At 41.6% G+C, this 17,447-nt stretch overlaps 1 protein-coding gene across 6 annotated transcripts in view; it reads right to left on the minus strand.

The window, feature by feature from the left end:
- TSNARE1 (t-SNARE domain containing 1) overlaps window positions 1-17,447 on the minus strand; it is a 505,053-nt gene that overhangs the window by 307,288 nt on the left and 180,318 nt on the right. The gene's annotated exons all lie outside the window — the stretch shown is intronic.

Consider the following 17,447-nt stretch of genomic DNA (forward strand, 5'->3'; position numbering starts at 1 on the left):
TAAAGATGTTAAACAGGAGTGGCCCCAACACCCAGCCCTGGGGGACACCACTCCTGACTGGCCGCCAGCTGGATTTAACTCCGTTCACCACAACTCTGGGCCCGGCCATCCAGACAGTTTTTTACCCAGTGAAGCGTGTGCCCATCCAAGGCATGAGCAGCCGGTTTCACCAGGAGAATGCTGTGGGAAACGGTGTCAAAGGCCTTACTAAAGTCAAGGTAGACAACACCCACAGCCTTTCCCTCATCTCATAAGCAGGTCGCCCTGTCGTAGAAGGAGATCAGGTTTGTCAGGCAGGACCTGCCTTTCATAAACCCTCTGGCTGGGCCTGAGCATCTGGTTGTCCCACACATGTTGTATGAGGGTGCTCAGGATGAGCCGCTCCATCAGCTTCCCGGGCACCGAAGTCAAGCTGACAGGCCTGTAATTTCCCAGATCATCCTTCTGACAAGTCATTTAATAATAAAGGAGTTTTGGGACATATACAAAGATGCACTAAAGCATCAAGCTAACAAAATTTCAGAGATAAATTGTTTTACTACCTTCCAGTACCACAGAGAACTTTTTTTTTTTTTTTTTCTTAAAACCTCTCCCCTGAAAAAAAATGGAGATTGTGATGGCCTTGGGGCCAGGCTGCAAGCTTCACAGGTAAACAGAAAGGGTTGTGTATTTCCTCTGCTTTTTTGTCCTTATTCTTACTAATCTAGATTTCAAAAGTCAGAGTTAAATGTTCTACAATACACACAGCTCAGACTCTGCAGCCATATGTTAACAACATAAAACTAACGAATGGAAAATTATTAAAAAAGGAATAAAAATAGCCTGGGTTTTGTTGTTTCCCATATTGAGTAACCACAGCTGTGACTAGTAAATCAGATTAAAAATTACTCCAGCCCTAAAAAACCCAACCAAAGAAACCCACAAAAAAACCCAAAAAAAACCCCCCAAAAAAACCCACAATTGAAGAAAAATACAACTCTTTAGAAATAGCATTCATCTTTCTCAGTCCCTCAGACATTTATACGCTGAGCAGTACCCCTTTAAATACAGAACCTTACTAACTTATAGAAATGGCTGCATACAAACCCCGGACAATCCCCAAGTGAACAGACACCTACCTATAAGCATATGCTTTGATCAGATCTTAAAGCTTTAGTTAAGTGAACCGTTTATAAAACTAGTCCTCAGTGATCACAGTCAACTAACATGTCTTTGAAACCAGCATTTCATTAAGAAAGCCCTAAGATGTGATTATATTAAACCTTTGAGTCAGAAAACTATCAAAAAGGGCGCATGAGAAAAATAAACTAAATTCACAGCTGTAATAAATGATGATGTACAGGACACACCAAGGTGCGAGGCATTGGGCTATAAAAGCTGTGCAGTCATATATGCGTAAGGCAAGGAAGTTCGTGAAGAAAGAGAACAATTTTTTTTAAGCCAATTGATGAGGGAGGGAAGAAGGGCATGAAAAAAAGCAAACATAAATGCTTATGAGTACGTATGAAAGCGTGGAGTCAGCTTTCCATATTTTATTCGACTTTATTATGTATAGCATTCTTTTGAAGTCAATCCTGTTCATCGTTTCACCTAGGAATTATTCAGAGTTTGTGTTTTCCAGGCATCTTGGCAATTTTGCAATCATCTCACACTATGTCAAGGGTAGTTAAAAATGTAGTACGAGGTTCTTTACTCATGTTATTTATTTTTCCTGGTTGCTCTGAACAGTGTTTTGTTCTTGCTTAGGCAAACTTTGATTTCAGCTAGAAACTCTATTTCTCCATGAAAACAGGAGGCAATGAGGAAAAACAGTGAGCCGTTCACACGCTCATCATAAATCTCTCCTCTCTCACAATAAACAGTCCATCATGTTCCAGCTCCCCCTCATGCTGATGATTTTCCCACTCTACAAGTGTCAGATTTAATGCCTCCTTCAGCTCCTACTCCCCTCTTTGTGCCTCCATCCGCACCATCATTTCTGAATAAAATGCTGCCTGTATCATCATTTATTAAGCTACCACATTTTCTTGATAGGTCCAACAGCTCATACTAATGTTAATAAGACACTGTCTGCACAGAGAAACCTCAGAGAGGAATGTCACGTTAAAAACTGTGGAGTCTCTCATGTGAGACTCAAGTAAAGTCTCCTTTCTAGGGCAATATTCACACATAAGGAATCACAGAGCTGGTAAGCTCGCCTGCTTACACTTTCTCTTCTCAATTTCTTTTTGTAAGGGGTGGGGAGAGCAAGTTGCTATACCCTATTGTTATTTGGGTATATTCTGGCTCCCGTTGAGCACCGTCTGATTCTGTAAGTACTCCTACTCGGGTGTTAACCAACATGCAAAAGCAGCAGATTTGGCCACAACCCAGCAAGGATCGCTTCTGTTGAACTATTCGGAGCATCCTGCATTGTATAACAGAGGAACCAGCTCTTTAGACAACATCTGTATTCTTGTTGCGTTTTTTTCTTCAACCCTAATCAGCACTGAATAATTTCTTAATGCTTTAGAAAAAAAAAAGTAAGAAGATAGGGCTGAGCCAACAAAGACTTATGTCTTGAATTTGACCATTCCCCTCAAAATCTAGGAAAAAGATAAATTTGAGTATGGTCCAAGCCAAAAATTCCTCACGTGCAGCAAACCTCTAAACATTAGAAGTACCCTCCCTGAAATTACACAGGAATGAATGACTTTGCCCAGGTGTACCTGTTGTTCGCCTTGAGTCTTGAAAAATACCAAAGAAAGAGTCTAGAGAGGTAGGACGGACACCAAGGTGAACTTTTCAGTAGCACTACCCATCCGCACAGGAATAATCTCCTTTTGCTGAGCAGACACAGCAGCTCATGCATAAACCAGATCTTCCCAGCACTATCTTGCAGCCCCCGCTGAATTCAGTGAGGGAAGCAGGTGCATATATGGTTTTATGTATATTATTTGGATGGATAAATTGGAAAAAAAAATGCTCGGACCAGTCTAGAGAAAATGTAATTTCTCTGAAAAGGAAATCTGGACAATTGCAATGAGACGCTCTGGCTTTTGAAGAGCTGCACAATCACTCTGTGATCTAGCAGCTGGATTAAGGAATATCTTCACAAGCAAATATAATGTGCTTTGCTTTTAGCACGATATAAGCATCACTGACAAGCATAAGCATCTCTTTTCTCCTCTTTATCCATCATCTTGCCAGTTGACAAGTGTGAGAAGAGTACTGTACATACTCATTTCATTTCTAAACAACAAAGAAAAGAAAAAAAAAAAAAAAAGACGGTCAGCAGTCTTCAATGAGAGAAGATCCCAATACTAAAATATTCAATATTTAATTAATTTTACAGATTTGAAAGGGAAGAGAAGGTGTATAACTATGAGTGTACATCCTGGTTACCCACATAAAGCAGTCTCTGTTCTTTCTTCTTATATATGTTACATCTGCATTGCAAGACGGAGCAGGAGCAGCGAAAACTGCTGCAGTGGGATCAGCACCGTCACTGCTCCATTGGCCGCAAAACTGTGTGGTCCTGAAATGAGGGAGGATTAGATAAATAAAAATCCCAAATCACAAGGTTTGTTTTTTTTTAAATTTTCATTTCATCTCCTTCCCTGCCTAATTTATGTGTCTGTCTGACAGACAGACACTCCTCGTGCCAACACACAAGGCATTTGGAAACACAACACAACATTATTATGATATATAGCTAATAAAGTGGTTTACATATTTATTAAAGGTGCCTACATAGTGTATATAAACTCACATATATACACTTTCATACATAATTTATCTATAGTTATATACCTGGGGAAAAAAAACCCAAAAACAAACAAACAAAAAACAACTTAAATACTAAAATAATGCTTGTTGGTTATACTGCTTGAGCAGAAAGAAACTAAGTCCCAATGGCTTCGTAAAAATTAGGCTGAAATACAGCTGACATTTCCTTGGCTGTGACTAATAAGCACTAAACAGCAGATATGATGTGTACTTGGAGCACTTCTCTCTGAGGCAACGGCCACAGCTCTATGAGTGTGACTGCGATTACTGGGTGGCAACGTTATACCCCATCTCCCCAATTCTCCTGGCTCAGTGTGCAAGTGAGCTTAGATTTGGGAAGAGATGTGATCCAAAAGCCCACAGCTGCCCGTACAGATGAAACCACAGAGGGAAGAGCTGTATTATAGGAAACAGGTGGGTTTGGCCATGACTTTTGCTTAGAGTCAGTTGTCAAAGCCAGGATCAGTTCCTGTCTCACATGCCAGCCCCCCAGCCAAAGCAGCTTGGATGTGTGAAAATACATGATAAATATTGCCCTACATTTTTTTGGCTTCTCCCTCCTCCCGTAGCAATGAGACATGTCACATTTCCTACTAGGTAGGATAGGGAAAAGCCAGAGTCCTGAAGTCCATCACCACCACCCAAATCATCCATCCATCCATCCATCCATCCATCCATCCATCCATCCATCCATCCATCCATCCTTTCGCCACAGGTAGAATGGCCAGAAGCATCTTGACGCTTCCCAGTGCCTCTTGCGGGAACTGTGTTGGGAGTCACATGCCCAGTCTAAGTCCAAAAGCATTTCTAGTGCCACAACACAACCACTCACCCGAGAGCATCAGCAGCAAACTGCAGAGACAAACTTCTCATCAATCCCGTGGTGGATCCATTTGTCAGATGTTTTCCTATTTAAACAAAGCCAGGCAGCTCAGGAGGCACGTGCACAGCCGACAGCTTTTAGAAGAGCGTCTTCCAAGTTTTCTTTTTCATTTTTGTTTTCTATTTCCTCATGACCCCGTTTTCCCTCCCTCGTCTTCCTCCCCTACGTAGAAAACCGCTATGGTACATAAAATGCTGGAGGCAGCAGTGCTCTTGCCATAAAAACAGATGCTTTTTTAATTGTCCATCTCTTAGGCATAATTGGTTGAATGAAGACACGCATAAAATAGACTGCAGCACACATGTCAAGGGAGGGAGCTTTCCTCAGCTGGTGTGAGAGGAAGAAAATCTCCCTCTACCAGCCTGAGAAATGCAATAATTTAGCTGGTTCCACTCAAATTCAATTTTCAATGCCATAATTACTGTGGTATGGTCCTGTAATAGGGGAACCTCTACCCTGTGACCCAGATTTCCCTTTTAATGGCTTGTTAGCAGCATGGTCACTCAGGCATAGCCAAGAGACATACACAGAGCTACGGGATGGATGCCATCCATGGGAAGGGAGCACCTGCGTAAAATGAACAGCCATCTACTCACCTGCTTAAAACTAACATTTCTTACCCTATACCAAACATATCTGTATAGGAGAAAAAAAAAAAGTTATTCCTTTTTCTGGTCATTTCCTCATTGCTGGAAACCTTTCCTCTTGTCATCTCTGTCAAGTCCAGATTTAACCAGAATGCAACGATCCTGCACTCCCAGCTCTGTGTGAAATCACATTCAATAAAGATTAACAACCAGAATGATGGTAAAAAAAAAAGAGTAAGAAAAAAAATTTTAAAAAAGAAAAAAACAGATGCATCTTTTTAATTAAACTTGGTTTGCTGTTTGATTGAAACTTTCATACAAGATTGCTTCCCAACTTTCTGATTAAATCATTCGAAAACTTTAAAAATTCAAAAGGCTCATTTTGTCCATCTGCAAAATGGAGAAATAAAACTAGGACCTAGATTTTCAGCATTTCGACGGAGGTTTTTAATATGCCTGTTGCTATAGTGCTGCGAAACCTTTTTACAAATGAGTCTGAAATATTATCAGCATTCCAAGAGGTAATTACAAAAGGAATAAAAAAGAAATCACTATTTTTTTTCCTGTGTCCTTTCCAACCTTTAAACCTAGATTTGTAATTGAAGTGCAAACTGACCTTTATAAACTGTACAGCATTGCTAAAATACATTATTCTACAGGGCTTGGGGGAATTTGCCATGTTCAGCAATTCAATAATCTTACTTTCTTTCATTTATGTTCTTCAGACAATGTGACATAGCTGGATTTTCTCTCTACTCCAGATGCAAATCAAGCAGGAAAGGTTGAGGAGCTTTATCAACTCTATAATCTAAATCTCCTGTCAATTTGCTGCTATAACCTGCTTTTCGGCAAAGAATAATTCAGCTGGTTTCCCGGCCTTCTCAACATCTCAGCAGCTAATACTAACAGGCAATAGTTTTAACAGTGCCCAACCCATGTCAGCACCCCTCTCTGCCAATAGATCCCAGCTTCTCTTGGTTCAGCTTAGTTTGCACTGTCATAGAACTGTAGAATCATAAAACCATTTCGGTTGGAAAAGACCTTTAAGATCATCAAGTCCAGCTGTTAACGTAACCCTACAAAGTCCACTACTAAACCACGTCCCTAAGCACCACGCCTACACGTCTTTTAAATAACTCCAGGGATGGGGACTCAGCCACTTCCCTGGGCAGCCTGTTCCAGGGCTGGAGAACCCTTCTGGTGAAGAAATTTTTCCTAAATATTCAAGCTAAACCTCCCCTGGTGCAACTTGAAGCCATTTCCTCTTGTCCTATCGCTTTTTACTTGGGAGAAGAGACTGACACCCACCTCCCTACAACCTCTTTTCAGGTAGTTGTACGGAGTGATAAGGTCTCCCTTGAGCCTCCTTTTCTCCAGCCTAAACACCCCCAGTTGTCTCAGCTGTTCCTCATAAAACTTGTGCTCCAGACCCTGCACCAGCTCCGTTGCCATTCTCTGTACACGCTCCAGCACCTCGATCTCCTTCTTGCAGTGAGAGGCCCAAAACTGAACACAGGACTCGAGGTTTGGAATCTGCACCAGCACCTGCATCTGCAATGCAAGTCTATCTTTCTGTTCTCCTATCCTTCCTTCCACCAGGGACAGGTTTACCTGAATGACTGATATTAATTTACCTCCCCCATCCCACAGGCAGCATCATTTGTGTTGATCAAACTTATGGCAAACTGGATAACCCCTTTGCTTTTACATCTTTGCTTAGTCATCCCAGTTAACTTCCTCTGAAGTCCTGCATAAAGCCATGCTCAAAACAGCATCTGGAAGTAGCATTTTGTCACAACAGTGGTACAAACTTACTAGACAGCACAGATCAGCTACACACTATTTTTGGCCATACGCAGGATTTTTCAGTTTTCATCTCTTGGGAGTCAGTACCAGAAACAAAAGCTGCTGTTCCATCTTCTCCAGCTATGTTTGTATTTCTCCCCCACCTGAGGTTTTGCCTCCAAGAAGCAAGACTGGACCCCAGCCACAATCACCTCCTCTCAAGGCAACAGATTTCTCTATTTTTCACCCAAAAGGGAAGACATTATTGTTTTTAACACCATCAGAAAGGGTGTTAGACAAGACTTAGTTGCACAGGGTTGCCTTTTAAGAGAAAGAAAAGGAGAAATACACTTGGAAAAGAAAACTTATTCTATGCTCAACCTTTTGAATGCTTTAACAAGTTTGCTTTTTTTCGTCTGCACCTTTCGTAAAGTGGTTGTTGCCATGGGACCAAGCGGCAGAGCACTCGTGGTACTCAAACACTCAAACTTTATTGAACTGTTTACTGTTGCAAAGTGCAGGGGGTCACATGTACAGTCTTAACCTTGTGGGCTTATTTACTGTAATAATATTAATAAAATAACTTACAGGAGGATGAAAATTCCTCTTCAGCTTGTTTAACCCCTAAGGATGTGTGCTGGGGAACTAAGATTTTTTTTTCCCCTCGTTATCTTCAATCTAGAAAGAAAATTCCCATTTTGTGACATTTCAATCTAGGAAAGAAGCGTGACATTACTTGTTCATTATTCTGCAAGGCTGAAGGCATGAAGATCACAGAATGCGAACAGGCAAGCTCTCCTTGTACAAATTCAATCTGTGTTTTGTGAGCAGAGAGAGAATATGAGGAGACAGCAATATAAAATGTCCTGGTAAACACATATAATCCCCTTGAGGTTGAACCCTCTTCAAAATAAAACTTGAATGTTTGTCGAACACTTGACCTTCAGCTTTGTTATTCAAAAAGAGGTCATGGACCCATGGCAGATCACAAGCATTTTCTGAAATAAATCTGCTAAATCACATGCTGAATTCCAAAAGTTGTGACACCACTAACAACCGGTCAATGCTTTATTAAAATTAAAATTTCTTTAAAGCAGCCTCCTCTTCATGTCTCTGTAGTTTTCATCTGGCATTATTAACTTCTTTTCCTCCAAGACATTTTCCCAAAGAGCATCCTCATCTGGCTTCTTGAGTTCCACTTCAAACAAGGCAGAGAAAGGGGTTTAAACCCCTACGAGATTTCCTTCTGATCTCCCACTACTTTTCTGAGGAAGTGTTACTTGACAAAAACTATCTCCTTACTCAGTTAAAACATCTAATATCCACACAAATTGCCCAAAGATTTGATTAACCCCTGGTGGTGCCTCCTGAAATGGGAATGTGTGTGTCTGTGCAGAGGGTTTAAGTTCCCCATGGAGCATGGTGTGAAGGGAATCATCTGTTAGAGCACTTCAGTGAAAAAAATACAGTGATATTAGCAAGGCAGAGAGACTTCTCCAGCAGGTAACAGCTCAGCAGATCCTCGTACTCTCTTTTTTTTTTTTTTTTTTTTTTATTTCTTTTTTTTTTCCCCTCCTCAAAAAAAAACCTTCCAGATGATGCTAATTGCTTCCACGGATAGCCCGCAGAAATGCGACTGAACGGATCAGCCGAAGCCACAGATCACAACAAATGTCATTCTCCTTGACGGGACTGCTGCTCCTGGCTTTATGGCCAGCCTAAGACTCAGGGAATAAACAAGACCTTACACAAAGCCAACAGAAGTATTACAGTACACATTATCATGTTTGGATTAGTGTATCAGACCCCTGAAGGACTCCATGGCAGAATGGATGCTCGGCGCTGAAAACCACGCACTCCACACCCGCCTACATGAATTATTAAACAAACTTCATCCCACAGGTCCCTCCAGTCAAGCAATATAAACTGCACCATTGAGTGTGTAACTATGGGCATAAAATCTCACCGTAAACACGCAGCCATCCTGTCCGCCCTCTAGGAAATTTTTTTTTGTTGTTGGTCTAAAAAAGTTTACAAAACTTGTACTTAAAAATCCAGAGGCAAGTCACTCCAATCAGGATCTCAAGTCATTAGATAAACTTCCTGCCCGTGGATATTTCAACCCAAATAAAAAATTGTTTGCCCTCTGCAGACTGCTAACAGAATGTGAACTCATCTTTCACTAACTCTGTGGGTGGAAAGAGGCAAAATATTTGAAGTTGGTTGGGTTTTTGAGGTGAGGGAGAATGAATTTTGCTCTGTTGACTCCAAATGCCAATCATTAAACTAGTCAAATACCGTATTTCATTTCTAACACATCAGAATGTCAAAAGAGGTAAACCCAATATTAAAAAGCTAGTATTTTGGGCAATAATAGGAAGGGAGATGTGCATATTTTTGTATGATTAAGCTTAGAAATGTTTCTGAAAAATTAGCAAAAGTATTGCTGTTATCATGGTGGTCCAGAGATAAAAGAGAGTAGTTTTCTATTTATTTATGCCTCCTGCTTTCACCCATAAAACAAAAAAATAAAATAACATCAGTGTGAGTTCAGCGTTTCCCAGATAAACATCTTAGAATAAAGTTATGAAAAAAGGCCAAGAACGACAGTATTTTTGCACACAGAAATATCCAGCTACACTTCTGGCAGTGTAAAATTTTCTTGCTACAAACCGAATGCTCCCTGGAGGATGGAGTTGGCTTCCAAAATGAGACCTTACCCTTTTCACCTGAGGCACCAAATCAAAAGGGGTGCAAGGGGTGAGGAGAAGGCTTATTTTTACAATATCTCGTCACAGGCAGAAGACAACAGTAATCTCTCTGTTTTCCTAGATCTGTGCTCTGAACGGCATAAAGACCGTGGCATGTTACTGTGGACCCTGTTTCCTTGGAGCGAATGTGCAAGGACCTGTGCTCACGCTGTGGTAACCAACCTCTCGTGTTCCTAAACACCTCCACGGTGTTTAGCCAGCTGGACCTAAAGCTGATGGGCAAATCTGCAAACTGGAGATGGGAACGAGGATATGTGGGAAGGCTGGGGCTCCCACACAACCCACTTGTCACCTGCAGAGACACCAGCAGTGAGTGGGCTCCCGCGGTCTTGTTTCTTTGACTCACCATAACCTCAAGGAGAGATCAGAAACCGTGAGTCAACACATGAAAGCATGAAAAGATGACCTAAGAACCAGAGGCAGTAAGAGACCTTCAAGAGGAGATAGCTGGTTATCCCCCAGATGGCATCTTTCCTTGTCCCCATGCTTGCATCTCCTGAAGCATCCATCATTTGCCACAAATCATTGCTCCATCACTTCGCGGCTTAAAATTCACAGCCTACCCTCAAAGATTGTCTTGATGTGGGAAGATACTATTGCTTTGGCCACGGTTTCTGGCCACCTCAGACCTCTGGCAAGGGCAATTTGGGAGGAAAACATTAAAAAGGAAAACTTCTTTGACAGATAGATTTGTAGTGACCATTAGAAATTGCTCAGGCGTGTGAGGGGATACTCCAAGGACCTCTCTAAGCGGAGAAGGTGGTCAAAAGCAGATGAATTTATCATCGTTGGAGAGTTCTGCAGTTCATCACCAGCTTTTGTAATTTATCACAGCGATGTCATACATCTGGAGCACTGGGATTCTTAAGGGTGAGATCTGTCACATAAATACACTTATTAACGCGGCGAGTGTATTATACAGTTAAATGCAAGTGTTGCAATCTGGCAACCCAATTTTACTGCCAAACCAAGAGGGTTTTTTCATGACAGAAATTGATGCCAGCAGCGATAAATGGAGGATAGATAAAGTTAATCCAACTGCTTTCAGTTGAACAGGGAAGGTATTACTTTGAAGGGTTTAACATATTAACAGAATCAAAACGACATTTCCAAATATTTATGGAAATCTTTTTTTTTTTTTTTTTTAAGCTTATACAAACGGTATAACAAAACCACATAAAATATTATTAAATCCTACCCTTAATTAAACATGCTGACACTTAAAAGCTTCTGTCTGATTTACTTTAAAAAAATCTTCTTTCAGTAAATCACGACTTTAAAATATATTTTTGCTCTAAATGAATCTGCATTCCAGAGGAATTAAAACCTTTTTAACAGAAGCGCTTTTTTTTAAAAAAAAATTAAAAAAAGAGGTTTTTTTTTTAATCTACACCTCCCAGTTATCAAACATAAGAGTAAGATAGGAAAGCAAAAACGAAACAATATGCATAAATGATTAATTGAACCGAGAAAAAAAGACTTTTAATTTTTTACGTCAATTCAGAAAATCTGAGGGTCATGGATTCACCTGGCTCCCCAGCAGGTTGGTGAGGCTCCTAGCCATCAGAGCAACCATTCAGCATCCCTGAAGCACACACAGAAGCAGCTGGCTATGTCCAAAGACCATTTCAGTCTAGCTAAGGTACAAATGACCCCCCAACTCGCAAAAAAACCCCAAGGGTGACCACGCTTCTGAGTGTAATATTAGCTAGGTGGGAAGAAACCGAGCTGTCTTAATCATTCATCCTGAAGTTATACTACCAGCGGCAATTCTCTTTTGATTCAGGGGGACACCTAGTGTCACTTGAGATGTCCTGGTGTGCCACCACACCTAGTGCTGTTACTCCAAAAGAGAGTGAACAGAAAGTCCTGTGCCAAAACTGCCAGTCCCACATATGTCTCAGACACCCCGGAGCATCTCAATAGACTCAAGAGTTATCTACCTCACCAGGAGGAGCTGAAGCTGGGCAGACACCACAGACCCAGCTCATGTTGACACCTACCTTTAGGCATCTTATCCAGAAGAAGGTGATGTGAACAACTTGTGTCAAGCAAGTGCCATGGCTGGGTTCAATCCATCATAGACTTATTATTATTATGTCCTTGTGAGAGACTGAAACGTCCTATGACTGTCTGAAAGCTTCCTTGTGTCTGTGCGAACCTCCAAGAGAAGCTGTCGTGGCCTGTGAATTGCTCTGGGGGATGCTGCCCAGAGGAGCGGGGGTGTATTGAAGGATGCACTCTCCACTTCTTGGCGGTTGCATTGTCCGGACTCTTTACATAAGCATCAAAGGGGCAGACATGGGCTGAGCTGGCCCCATCCTGGAGCCGTTTGTGGCTCTATTGTGTAGGGCAGACTCCATGCCTGCGTTGCTGATGAACTGGTAAGAGACAAACCTTGAAGCCGGACGCAACAAAACCTGTTGTACCAGAGGAAAAAAAAAACTAAAGGCGAGCAGATATGCTGATCAGCTGGTACGATGAACTTAAAAAGGCAGCAGATAATCTTGCACTGTGTGCACCCACCATCGAAACCAGATCTGGTGCCTCTACCATCAAAGCCAGATCTGGAGCACCCACCATCGAAGCCAGACCCGTGTGCACCCACCACTGAAGAACTGAAGGCTGAGGACCAACGGGACGCCACTGGATCCATGGTGGTGACTATTCTTGCAGCCCCATCCCGCATCCTTGCTTTATTTCTGCCTTTTCTTTCCATTCTGTCCTATCGATACCCCTCTTCACTTTTTTAATAACAAAAACCTGTTTTGGGTGTACAGCATTTGACATTGTTTGTGTCTTAATCTCACTCTTAGAATTGTATCAAAACCTCACCCAACATTGGATCCGGACAGTCCTGAATGTCAGTGAGTTTCAAAAGTGCTTCTACAAATCCAGCAAACCAGCTCAGACTGAGCCTGAGTGAACTGAGGAGCTCACTGACAATCTTTCGTTGATTCTTACTGTTCATATTGGCTTTAAGCTTGGATAGGGATGCTTCTTGTCCCAGGACCACCCCAAATGGGACACTCTGCATAGGGCACATTGGCAGTGCTTCACCATAGGCATCACTTAATTTCAGGGTTGTGTGGTGGCAAAAAAAAAACCTGCTGAAGTGATTTTACTCACCCCTAAAAAAATCTTCTGGCGATGCAGCAAATTTTATGGGAAATGGGTGAGCAAGATGGAGTTCACTTTAATCCCAGCAAAGAATATGGCAAAGTATATATGCATTTTGGCACAATTTGCATTCCCAGGTTAAATGTTCAGCCAAAAGGCCACTATGAGAAGTAATCCAAAAGCTTCACTTTTGGCCTCTTCCAGGACAGTTGCCTTTGTTTCACTCCAAAGCAGCTCAGGTCTCAAACCGAGCTTTCCATTTAGAAAATACTTTGAAACTCCTTTGCAGTCCTGCACCTTAATCAGTTCTGCAGCACAGCCCTAATAAAATAAAGTATTATACATCAGAAAGCATGCACTTCATCAGCCTTCTGCAGACAGTGAGCGCTTTGTGCGTGTGTGTTCACTAATACTGCTCAGACGGGAAACTCGGACACTCATGGCCATAGGAATTCTCTGCCATGCACCATTTTAACCAGGATTGCCCTACCAATTCAATCAGAAAAGCAGGTTTATTTTCTCACTGTAGATGTAGAGCAGAGCCCTCTCAGTTGCAGAAAGAAACCTGCCTATTTCAATAATACGCACATTTAAAAAAAAAAAAATAATGATGGCAATGGGGGAAAGGAAGTGAAAGCTATTATTTGGGCTTTTCCTTAAATCAGGAGAAATCAACACATTTTGAAGTATGAACACACTAAAAAATCTAATCACTATTAAAAGCCCCCAAAATATCCTTCTTATAATTCCTCCCTGAATAGGTAAAGTCTTCTGCTAATGACTGGTAAAGGATCCAAAAATGCCACAGAGTGAAGACTCATGGGCTACATCGCAGAGTCACTTTAAAAAAGGGTTATGAGCAATGACTGTAACTCTGCAACATTTGTTCTTGACCTTGCACATTCAATGAGCTAAGGTTAAATGTCCAACAAGGAGATATCATAGAATCACTGAATCACAGAATGGTTTGGGTTGGAAGGACCTTAAAGATAATCTAATTCCAATTCCCCTGCCCCGGGCAGAGCCACCTTCCACTAGCCCAGGTTGCCCAAAGCCCCGTCCAACCTGGCCTTGAACCTTTCCAGGGAGGGGGCAGCCACAGCTTCTCTGGGCAACCTGTGCCAGGGCCTCAACCCCCTCACAGGGAAGAATTTCTAATACCTAATCTAAGTCTATCCTCTTTCAATTTAAAACCATCGCCCCTCATCCTATCCCAATACTCTCTGATAAAGAGTCCCTCCCCATCTTTCCAGTAGCCTCTTTTAGGTACTGGAAGTCTGATATAACGTCTCCCTGGATACTTCTCCATGCTGAACAACCCCAAGTCTCACAGACTGGGTCAGGTTGTAAAAAAATGCAAGACCTTTTTTTGTTTTTTTGTTAAATTTTGTTCCCAGGAATTAAAAAACCAAAACACTTCTGGTGGTACACAAGGAAGCTTTATCCTCCCAGTAACATTTATCATAAAAGGTGATGCCTCTGAGCTCAAGCCTCTGTGTTCACCTGGGCAAAGGCATCCTTCACCCTTGATGTGTTGGGTCAATAATGAACACATGTGGGCAAGACTGATATAGGGGAGCATATCATACTTTTTAGAAAACATTGCCCAGGTTACAAGGACGGTTTCATTTCCAGTCTCTTTTTTGGGGGTGTTGGGACACTGGTTTTCACTGTCTCTTGGAGACAGTGTTTTATCTGGGCTTTTAATTTTATTTGCCAAAATTAAAAGCTAGTTACCTTTTGTGCCTAATGTCGGAGAACCCCTTCATCCCACACCCTCTGGCTAAGGAGGCAGACAAATATCTTGGGAGCTTGGATTGTTAAACCAAAGGTCAGAAAAAAAAAAACAAAAAACAGTCGATTTTTCCTGCAATATATCAGTACTTAACAAGCTGTTTGTTGCCAAGCATCACTGGAGAAAGCTGTCAGCATTGCCTACTGGCCCTAGCTCTTCACCCCAGCTCCATGCCCCTTTTTTCCTTTTTTCTCCCATTCCCTTCCCAATTAATCCAGGGTCAATTGTATTCAGCCAACTCCATCTAGAGCTTCTTACAGGCATTTATGTTTCAGTTGCCAGGACTTCCAGCTCCAATAAACATAAGTATTTGTGCTGGCTCTGGGAAAAGCTTTGACCAAGATTATTCACTGTTGGGTCTGATATACACCCTACTCACACATCAGTGACCAAATCTGTCTCGCTAACTAGAGCTGACACTCCATTTGGGATGAACTCTCCCAAATTCACTTGCCGCGTATACAGTCCTTATTCTGAATGACTCAGCTATCAAAGGGAGAGAAACCATTTTCAGACAAGGGAATAGCCTAATTTGACAGTAAGAAGCCTGCTCTTATCTGATGCCCTTATAAGTCCTGCGCATAAGACTCAGAAAGTCTGTATGAATTTGAAAAGAAGTGAGGGAACTTTGGGGTTTTTTTATTCTTTTTTTTTTTTTTAGCAGGATTGTACAGCTAGCTAAGCAAATACTTTTGCAGTATACAGACTACGGTACTAAATGTCCGATGGCAGGACCACTATTCACCATGAATCCCTGTTCCCCTTTGCCTGCCTAAGTCCCAATTTAGGTAGAGTGACAGTCACCTAGTTAGTATGAAAGTATGAAAGTGTGGCGATTCTACTATATACCCACAAACACTATCATTTTCCTAATAGCCAAGGCTATAAACCTACCAAATATTCACTCGTTGCTCCCTAACCATCTTCCAAGTTAGAGGATGTTCAAGGAGAAACATGAATCAAACTTTGAAGGAAAGGGGTCAAGTGGCGAAGGAGGAAGATTAAGCTGTGATTTGCAGCCGAGGAAGCAGAAAACGCTGCCCCAAAGGTCTCACCTGAAGAGCTGACCCTCTGCTTGTTCCTGAACATCGAGATATATGCAGCACTGCCAGCTCTCATGATTCATGGCATACCGCTTTTGCTGGTGCAGCTCTCATGAGAGACAGGCAGAGATGTTTGTAGAGGATTCCATGCTGCTTGCATGCATCTGATGATGAAATAGGGGGAAATGCGAAGGACACATCACCGTTAGGACAGGACAAAAGAGGGGAAGACAGCTGCTGGACCTCCTTGGCTTGGCACCCTGGAACTGTTTGGTCTGGAGATGCAACGAGCCAAAGGGGAGAAATCAGGAGAGACCTTCTGCTAGAGCGCAGGGAGAGGGGATGAACCAGGAGAGTGAAAGAAAACAACTGCAGGAACTCTGGGATGGAGGACAGGGGCAGGGAAGCACGGTTAAAATAAAAATGATCTACATTTAGCTATCTGGACAATTAACGATAATTCCAAGAGCAAAAATAATTATTGCAATTAGTGCATTATGCATCTATTTATGTAACTGCTCAGGAAAGAAGAAAATTATCTAGCCATGTTTTTAAAAGTGCTCTGAAGAGGCAAGGAATTGGTTCTTAAATAAAGAAAAGAATAGTTTAGAAGTGCAAGCACAGTAGCTGTTCTGCATGAAGGAAAGGCTTTCCTGGGTTAAGGATCTCCAGCAGTTACTAAGGTGGTTATGCCACAAATAATTTTGTACATGTAAACATTTTTCCTGATTACATCGATCTCCACAGACTGACTTTTTACATCCTCTCCAGTCTCCCAAATTTAGTTCCAAATCTTCTGACTATTATTGCTATCACTATTTTTAATCCTCAAGTTTGAAAAAACAGATGATATGTGGACTTAGGGCAGCTCTGATGCACTGACGAAAGCCATGGATTGGAGAGAGAGAGAAGAAGGGAAAATGCAAACGCATCTGAGAGTTTACATTGCATTGAGAACGTCAGTCAAGTCCATCAGGCAAATTACAGTGTATAAAGCCGATATAAAGAAATAGAAAACAAATTCTCCCCTTTGTTCACAGCCCAATCTCAGCAGGAACTGCAGTCATATACACAAAATCAGAGCCACATCCTAAGTACTTCATTTTTGCATGCAAGCTGCATTAAGGGAAGCAGCCTTAATAAATTGTGCTACATTTGGAAAAGCCATTTTAATTCTCTAATTAGCATGTGTACAATGAAAACTAACTGTGCGTGTTTGTGTATACACATATCTAGAAGAGAGAGTTTAATGAACTGTATCTATTGCAAGTAAAACCGAAGTTTCATTCTCTCAGTGTTGTGCCATGGGATGCTGTGATGCAGGTTTCAACACCACAGCACACTTCCCCACCTATAAAATATCTTCTCGCTCCTTCTTTCTTTCGTTCATGGTCTTTGGCAAAGTGAGGGGCAGGGAGGAAAAAAAAAAAAAGTTAAAAAAAGGAAAAAGCTTCACATTAAAAATAAATTTAAAGGCCACAAAAAAAAAAAAAAAAAAAAAAAAAAAAACAAAACCAAACCCAACAACAAAAACCCAAACAACAAAAACTAATAACACACGCACAACTTTCTCTCTTACTGTGGGCTACCATTTTCTGTTATCTACCTACCATTCTCTGCCACCTGAAACCAGCACAAGCAAAGCCTTATACAATCAATACATGTTCTACCATCATTAATCACCGACAGAAAGGG

The sequence above is a fragment of the Athene cunicularia genome (assembly GCF_003259725.1).
Source record: "Athene cunicularia isolate RWA chromosome 2 unlocalized genomic scaffold, athCun1 chr2_part1, whole genome shotgun sequence".
Lineage (NCBI taxonomy): Eukaryota > Metazoa > Chordata > Aves > Strigiformes > Strigidae > Athene > Athene cunicularia.